Genomic DNA, 7,500 nt, shown 5'->3' with positions numbered 1-7,500 from the left:
AGGACATGGAAGTCTTGTTGTCAAAAACCAGGTTTCTGATTTCGCGCCGGTACCTGTCTGGTCGACCCACCCCCGAGTGTGTCATTGACGATCAGGCCAATTTATCGATATAATCCCGGAACCGCACAGGGTGTATGTCCGCCCCGAAATTGGGGGTAAAATTCGGTTAAACACAAAACGTGAATAAATCAGAAAGTACACATCCAATCTGGATGGGGGTTTTTTAAAACGAAAGGGCACATATAGACGAGCATTTACATTTAATTAAAACCGTTTTTGTATAAAACATTTTAATAGAAAATCGTGTTTTAAGTTTTGGGAAAAAAGTGAATGTTACAGGAAACATAGGTGCCTATGGATGCGAAATGTTTTTGATATGCTGCAATTGTTGCCCATCACGAGAGAGGGTATGAGACGAAATTTGGGACCTCTAGCCCTTCGGGAAGTATTTTTAATCATTTTTTGAAAATTACAGAAATTGGTCGGGAAAATGGCAGAGTCCACACTTTTCAAAGCCGTGCACCTGGTGATTGAAAACGTGCATCTGGTAACCCAAAAATTCAAATATGGTTCTAAATACACTTGCAGGTGTTCCAGACATCCATGCCCGCTATGGGAGCACCCTACTACGGCCCTCTATCAATGGGGGCCCGTCCTGAGTGCTTTATTTACTGTTTAAAATTTCACGATGGATACTGATTGCTATACAAGCGGTAACCCAAAAACACAAATATGGTCATAAATGCATTTAACGGTCATTCTGATTTTAATGCCCGCTATAGGAGCACCCTACTACGGCCCTCTTTCACTCAGGGCCGTCCTGGGTGCTTTATGGACTGTTTGACAAGTGCTGGAGGAGGAAATAGAGCCGTGCACCTGGTGATTGAAACCGTGCATCTGGTAACCCAAAAACACAAATATGGTCATAAATGCATTTAACGGTCATTCTGATTTTAATGCCCGCTATAGGGAGCACCCTACTACGGCCCTCTTTCACTCAGGGCCGTCCTGGGTGCTTTATGGACTGTTTGACAAGTGCTGGAGGAGGAAATAGAGCCGTGCACCTGGTGATTGAAACCGTGCACCTGGTGATTGAAAACGTGCATCTGGTAACCCAAAAATTCAAATATGGTCCTAAATGCATTTAAGGGTCATTCTGATATTAATGCCCGCTATGGAAACACCCTACTACGGCCCTCTCTCTGTCGGGGGCGACCTGAGTGCATTATGGACACTTTGAAATTTCACGATGGATACTGATTGCTATACAAGCGGTAACCCAAAAACACAAATATGGTCATAAATGCATTTAACGGTCATTCTGATTTTAATGCCCGCTATAGGAGCACCCTACTACGGCCCTCTTTCACTCAGGGCCGTCCTGGGTGCTTTATGGACTGTTTGACAAGTGCTGGAGGAGGAAATAGAGCCGTGCACCTGGTGATTGAAACCGTGCATCTGGTAACCCAAAAACACAAATATGGTCATAAATGCATTTAACGGTCATTCTGATTTTAATGCCCGCTATAGGAGCACCCTACTACGGCCCTCTTTCACTCAGGGCCGTCCTGGGTGCTTTATGGACTGGTTGACAAGTGCTGGAGGAGGAAATAGAGCCGTGCACCTGGTGATTGAAACCGTGCACCTGGTGATTGAAAACGTGCATCTGGTAACCCAAAAATTCAAATATGGTCCTAAATGCATTTAAGGGTCATTCTGATATTAATGCCCGCTATGGAAACACCCTACTACGGGCCCTCTCTCTGTCGGGGGCGACCTGAGTGCATTATGGACACTTTGAAATTTCACGATGGATACTGATTGCTATACAAGCGGTAACCCAAAAACACAAATATGGTCATAATGCATTTAACGGTCATTCTGATTTTAATGCCCGCTATAGGAGCACCCTACTACGGCCCTCTTTCACTCAGGGCCGTCCTGGGTGCGTTATGGACTGTTTGACAAGTGCTGGAGGAGGAAATAGAGCCGTGCACCTGGTGATTGAAACCGTGCATCTGGTAACCCAAAAACACAAATATGGTCATAAATGCATTTAACGGTCATTCTGATTTTAATGCCCGCTATAGGAGCACCCTACTACGGCCCTCTTTCACTCAGGGCCGTCCTGGGTGCTTTATGGACTGTTTGACAAGTGCTGGAGGAGGAAATAGAGCCGTGCACCTGGTGATTGAAAACCGTGCACCTGGTGATTGAAAACGTGCATCTGGTAACCCAAAAATTCAAATATGGTCCTAAATGCATTTAAGGGTCATTCTGATATTAATGCCCGCTATGGAAACACCCTACTACGGCCCTCTCTCTGTCGGGGGGCGACCTGAGTGCATTATGGACACTTTGAAATTTCACGATGGATACTGATTGCTATACAAGCGGTAACCCAAAAACACAAATATGGTCATAAATGCATTTAACGGTCATTCTGATTTTAATGCCCGCTATAGGAGCACCCTACTACGGCCCTCTTTCACTCAGGGCCGTCCTGGGTGCTTTATGGACTGTTTGACAAGTGCTGGAGGAGGAAATAGAGCCGTGCACCTGGTGATTGAAACCGTGCATCTGGTAACCCAAAAACACAAATATGGTCATAAATGCATTTAACGGTCATTCTGATTTTAATGCCCGCTATAGGAGCACCCTACTACGGCCCTCTTTCACTCAGGGCCGTCCTGGGTGCTTTATGGACTGTTTGACAAGTGCTGGAGGAGGAAATAGAGCCGTGCACCTGGTGATTGAAACCGTGCACCTGGTGATTGAAAACGTGCATCTGGTAACCCAAAATTCAAATATGGTCCTAAAATGCATTTAAGGGTCATTCTGATATTAATGCCCGCTATGGAAACACCCTACTACGGCCCTCTCTCTGTCGGGGGCGACCTGAGTGCATTATGGACACTTTGAAATTTCACGATGGATACTGATTGCTATACAAGCGGTAACCCAAAAACACAAATATGGTCATAAATGCATTTAACGGTCATTCTGATTTTAATGCCCGCTATAGGAGCACCCTACTACGGCCCTCTTTCACTCAGGGCCGTCCTGGGTGCTTTATGGACTGTTTGACAAGTGCTGGAGGAGGAAATAGAGCCGTGCACCTGGTGATTGAAAACCGTGCATCTGGTAACCCAAAAACACAAATATGGTCATAAATGCATTTAACGGTCATTCTGATTTTAATTGCCCGCTATAGGAGCACCCTACTACGGCCCTCTTTCACTCAGGGCCGTCCTGGGTGCTTTATGGACTGTTTGACAAGTGCTGGAGGAGGAAATAGAGCCGTGCACCTGGTGATTGAAACCGTGCACCTGGTGATTGAAAACGTGCATCTGGTAACCCAAAAATTCAAATATGGTCCTAAATGCATTTAAGGGTCATTCTGATATTAATGCCCGCTATGGAAACACCCTACTACGGCCCTCTCTCTGTCGGGGGCGACCTGAGTGCATTATGGACACTTTGAAATTTCACGATGGATACTGATTGCTATACAAGCGGTAACCCAAAAACACAAATATGGTCATAAATGCATTTAACGGTCATTCTGATTTTAATGCCCGCTATAGGAGCACCCTACTACGGCCCTCTTTCACTCAGGGCCGTCCTGGGTGCTTTATGGACTGTTTGACAAGTGCTGGAGGAGGAAATAGAGCCGTGCACCTGGTGATTGAAACCGTGCATCTGGTAACCCAAAAACACAAATATGGTCATAAATGCATTTAACGGTCATTCTGATTTTAATGCCCGCTATAGGAGCACCCTACTACGGCCCTCTTTCACTCAGGGCCGTCCTGGGTGCTTTATGGACTGTTTGACAAGTGCTGGAGGAGGAAAATAGAGCCGTGCACCTGGTGATTGAAACCGTGCACCTGGTGATTGAAAACGTGCATCTGGTAACCCAAAAATTCAAATATGGTCCTAAATGCATTAAGGGTCATTCTGATATTAATGCCCGCTATGGAAACACCCTACTACGGCCCTCTCTCTGTCGGGGGCGACCTGAGTGCATTATGGACACTTTGAAATTTCACGATGGATACTGATTGCTATACAAGCGGTAACCCAAAAACACAAATATGGTCATAAATGCATTTAACGGTCATTCTGATTTTAATGCCCGCTATAGGAGCACCCTACTACGGCCCTCTTTCACTCAGGGCCGTCCTGGGTGCTTTATGGACTGTTTGACAAGTGCTGGAGGAGGAAATAGAGCCGTGCACCTGGTGATTGAAAACCGTGCATCTGGTAACCCAAAAACACAAATATGGTCATAAATGCATTTAACGGTCATTCTGATTTAATGCCCGCTATAGGAGCACCCTACTACGGCCCTCTTTCACTCAGGGCCGTCCTGGGTGCTTTATGGACTGTTTGACAAGTGCTGGAGGAGGAAATAGAGCCGTGCACCTGGTGATTGAAACCGTGCACCTGGTGATTGAAAACGTGCATCTGGTAACCCAAAAATTCAAATATGGTCCTAAATGCATTTAAGGGTCATTCTGATATTAATGCCCGCTATGGAAACACCCTACTACGGCCCTCTCTCTGTCGGGGGCGACCTGAGTGCATTATGGACACTTTGAAATTTCACGATGGATACTGATTGCTATACAAGCGGTAACCCAAAAACACAAATATGGTCATAAATGCATTTAACGGTCATTCTGATTTTAATGCCCGCTATAGGAGCACCCTACTACGGCCCTCTTTCACTCAGGGCCGTCCTGGGTGCTTTATGGACTGTTTGACAAGTGCTGGAGGAGGAAATAGAGCCGTGCACCTGGTGATTGAAACCGTGCACCTGGTGATTGAAAACGTGCATCTGGTAACCCAAAAATTCAAATATGGTCCTAAATGCATTTAAGGGTCATTCTGATATTAATGCCCGCTATGGAAACACCCCTACTACGGCCCTCTCTCTGTCGGGGGCGACCTGAGTGCATTATGGACACTTTGAAATTTCACGATGGATACTGATTGCTATACAAGCGGTAACCCAAAAACACAAATATGGTCATAAATGCATTTAACGGTCATTCTGATTTTAATGCCCGCTATAGGAGCACCCTACTACGGCCCTCTTTCACTCAGGGCCGTCCTGGGTGCTTTATGGACTGTTTGACAAGTGCTGGAGGAGGAAATAGAGCCGTGCACCTGGTGATTGAAACCGTGCACCTGGTGATTGAAAACGTGCATCTGGTAACCCAAAAATTCAAATATGGTCCTAAATGCATTTAAGGGTCATTCTGATATTAATGCCCGCTATGGAAACACCCTACTACGGCCCTCTCTCTGTCGGGGGCGACCTGAGTGCATTATGGACACTTTGAAATTTCACGATGGATACTGATTGCTATACAAGCGGTAACCCAAAAACACAAATATGGTCATAAATGCATTTAACGGTCATTCTGATTTTAATGCCCGCTATAGGAGCACCCTACTACGGCCCTCTTTCACTCAGGGCCGTCCTGGGTGCTTTATGGACTGTTTGACAAGTGCTGGAGGAGGAAATAGAGCCGTGCACCTGGTGATTGAAACCGTGCATCTGGTAACCCAAAAACACAAATATGGTCATAAATGCATTTAACGGTCATTCTGATTTTAATGCCGCTATAGGAGCACCCTACTACGGCCCTCTTTCACTCAGGGCCGTCCTGGGTGCTTTATGGACTGTTTGACAAGTGCTGGAGGAGGAAATAGAGCCGTGCACCTGGTGATTGAAACCGTGCATCTGGTAACCCAAAAACACAAATATGGTCATAAATGCATTTAACGGTCATTCTGATTTTAATGCCCGCTATAGGAGCACCCTACTACGGCCCTCTTTCACTCAGGGCCGTCCTGGGTGCTTTATGGACTGTTTGACAAGTGCTGGAGGAGGAAATAGAGCCGTGCACCTGGTGATTGAAACCGTGCACCTGGTGATTGAAAACGTGCATCTGGTAACCCAAAAATTCAAATATGGTCCTAAATGCATTTAAGGGTCATTCTGATATTAATGCCCGCTATGGAAACACCCTACTACGGCCCTCTCTCTGTCGGGGGCGACCTGAGTGCATTATGGACACTTTGAAATTTCACGATGGATACTGATTGCTATACAAGCGGTAACCCAAAAACACAAATATGGTCATAAATGCATTTAACGGTCATTCTGATTTTAATGCCCGCTATAGGAGCACCCTACTACGGCCCTCTTTCACTCAGGGCCGTCCTGGGTGCTTTATGGACTGTTTGACAAGTGCTGGAGGAGGAAATAGAGCCGTGCACCTGGTGATTGAAACCGTGCATCTGGTAACCCAAAAACACAAATATGGTCATAAATGCATTTAACGGTCATTCTGATTTTAATGCCCGCTATAGGAGCACCCTACTACGGCCCTCTTTCACTCAGGGCCGTCCTGGGTGCTTTATGGACTGTTTGACAAGTGCTGGAGGAGGAAATAGAGCCGTGCACCTGGTGATTGAAACCGTGCATCTGGTAACCCAAAAACACAAATATGGTCATAAATGCATTTAACGGTCATTCTGATTTTAATGCCCGCTATAGGAGCACCCTACTACGGCCCTCTTTCACTCAGGGCCGTCCTGGGTGCTTTATGGACTGTTTGACAAGTGCTGGAGGAGGAAATAGAGCCGTGCACCTGGTGATTGAAACCGTGCACCTGGTGATTGAAAACGTGCATCTGGTAACCCAAAAATTCAAATATGGTCCTAAATGCATTTAAGGGTCATTCTGATATTAATGCCCGCTATGGAAACACCCTACTACGGCCCTCTCTCTGTCGGGGGCGACCTGAGTGCATTATGGACACTTTGAAATTTCACGATGGATACTGATTGCTATACAAGCGGTAACCCAAAAATTAAAAGATTATGAATAAGAAGACACAGAGAGGCTTAAAAAGTTAAACTCTCTCTCATGGGATGAAGGGACATACAGGCCTAAAGGCCAAACACCCCTAACCAGGTTATATGCCTCTATCTGGGCATCAGAGGTCACAAACAGGCCTCAAGGCCTTATTTGACCTAACCGGTAAAATGACTTTTTCTGGGAATGAGAGGACACAGAGAGGCTTAAAAGGCTAAACTCTCTCTCATGGGATGAAGGGACATACAGGCCTAAAGGCCAAACACCCCTAACCAGGTTATATGCCTCTATCTGGGCATCAGAGGTCACAAACAGGCCTCAAGGCCTTATTTGACCTAACCGGTAAAATGACTTTTTCTGGGAATGAGAGGACACAGAGAGGCTTAAAAGGCTAAACTCTCTCTCATGGGATGAAGGGACATACAAGCCTAAAGGCCAAACACCACTAACCAGGTTATATGCCTCTATCTGGCCTCAAAACCTTATTTGACCTTTGTTGGACGCCATCTTGGGCTATATGCTGAAACACCAAAACGTGAATAAATCAAAAAGTACAAGTCCAATCTGGATGGGGTTTTTTTTTAACTAAAGGGCACACATAGACG

The sequence above is a fragment of the Oncorhynchus kisutch genome, unplaced genomic scaffold (genome assembly GCF_002021735.2).
Source record: "Oncorhynchus kisutch isolate 150728-3 unplaced genomic scaffold, Okis_V2 scaffold3287, whole genome shotgun sequence".
Taxonomy (NCBI): Eukaryota; Metazoa; Chordata; class Actinopteri; order Salmoniformes; family Salmonidae; genus Oncorhynchus; species Oncorhynchus kisutch.
This window is presented reverse-complemented; position numbering follows the sequence as displayed.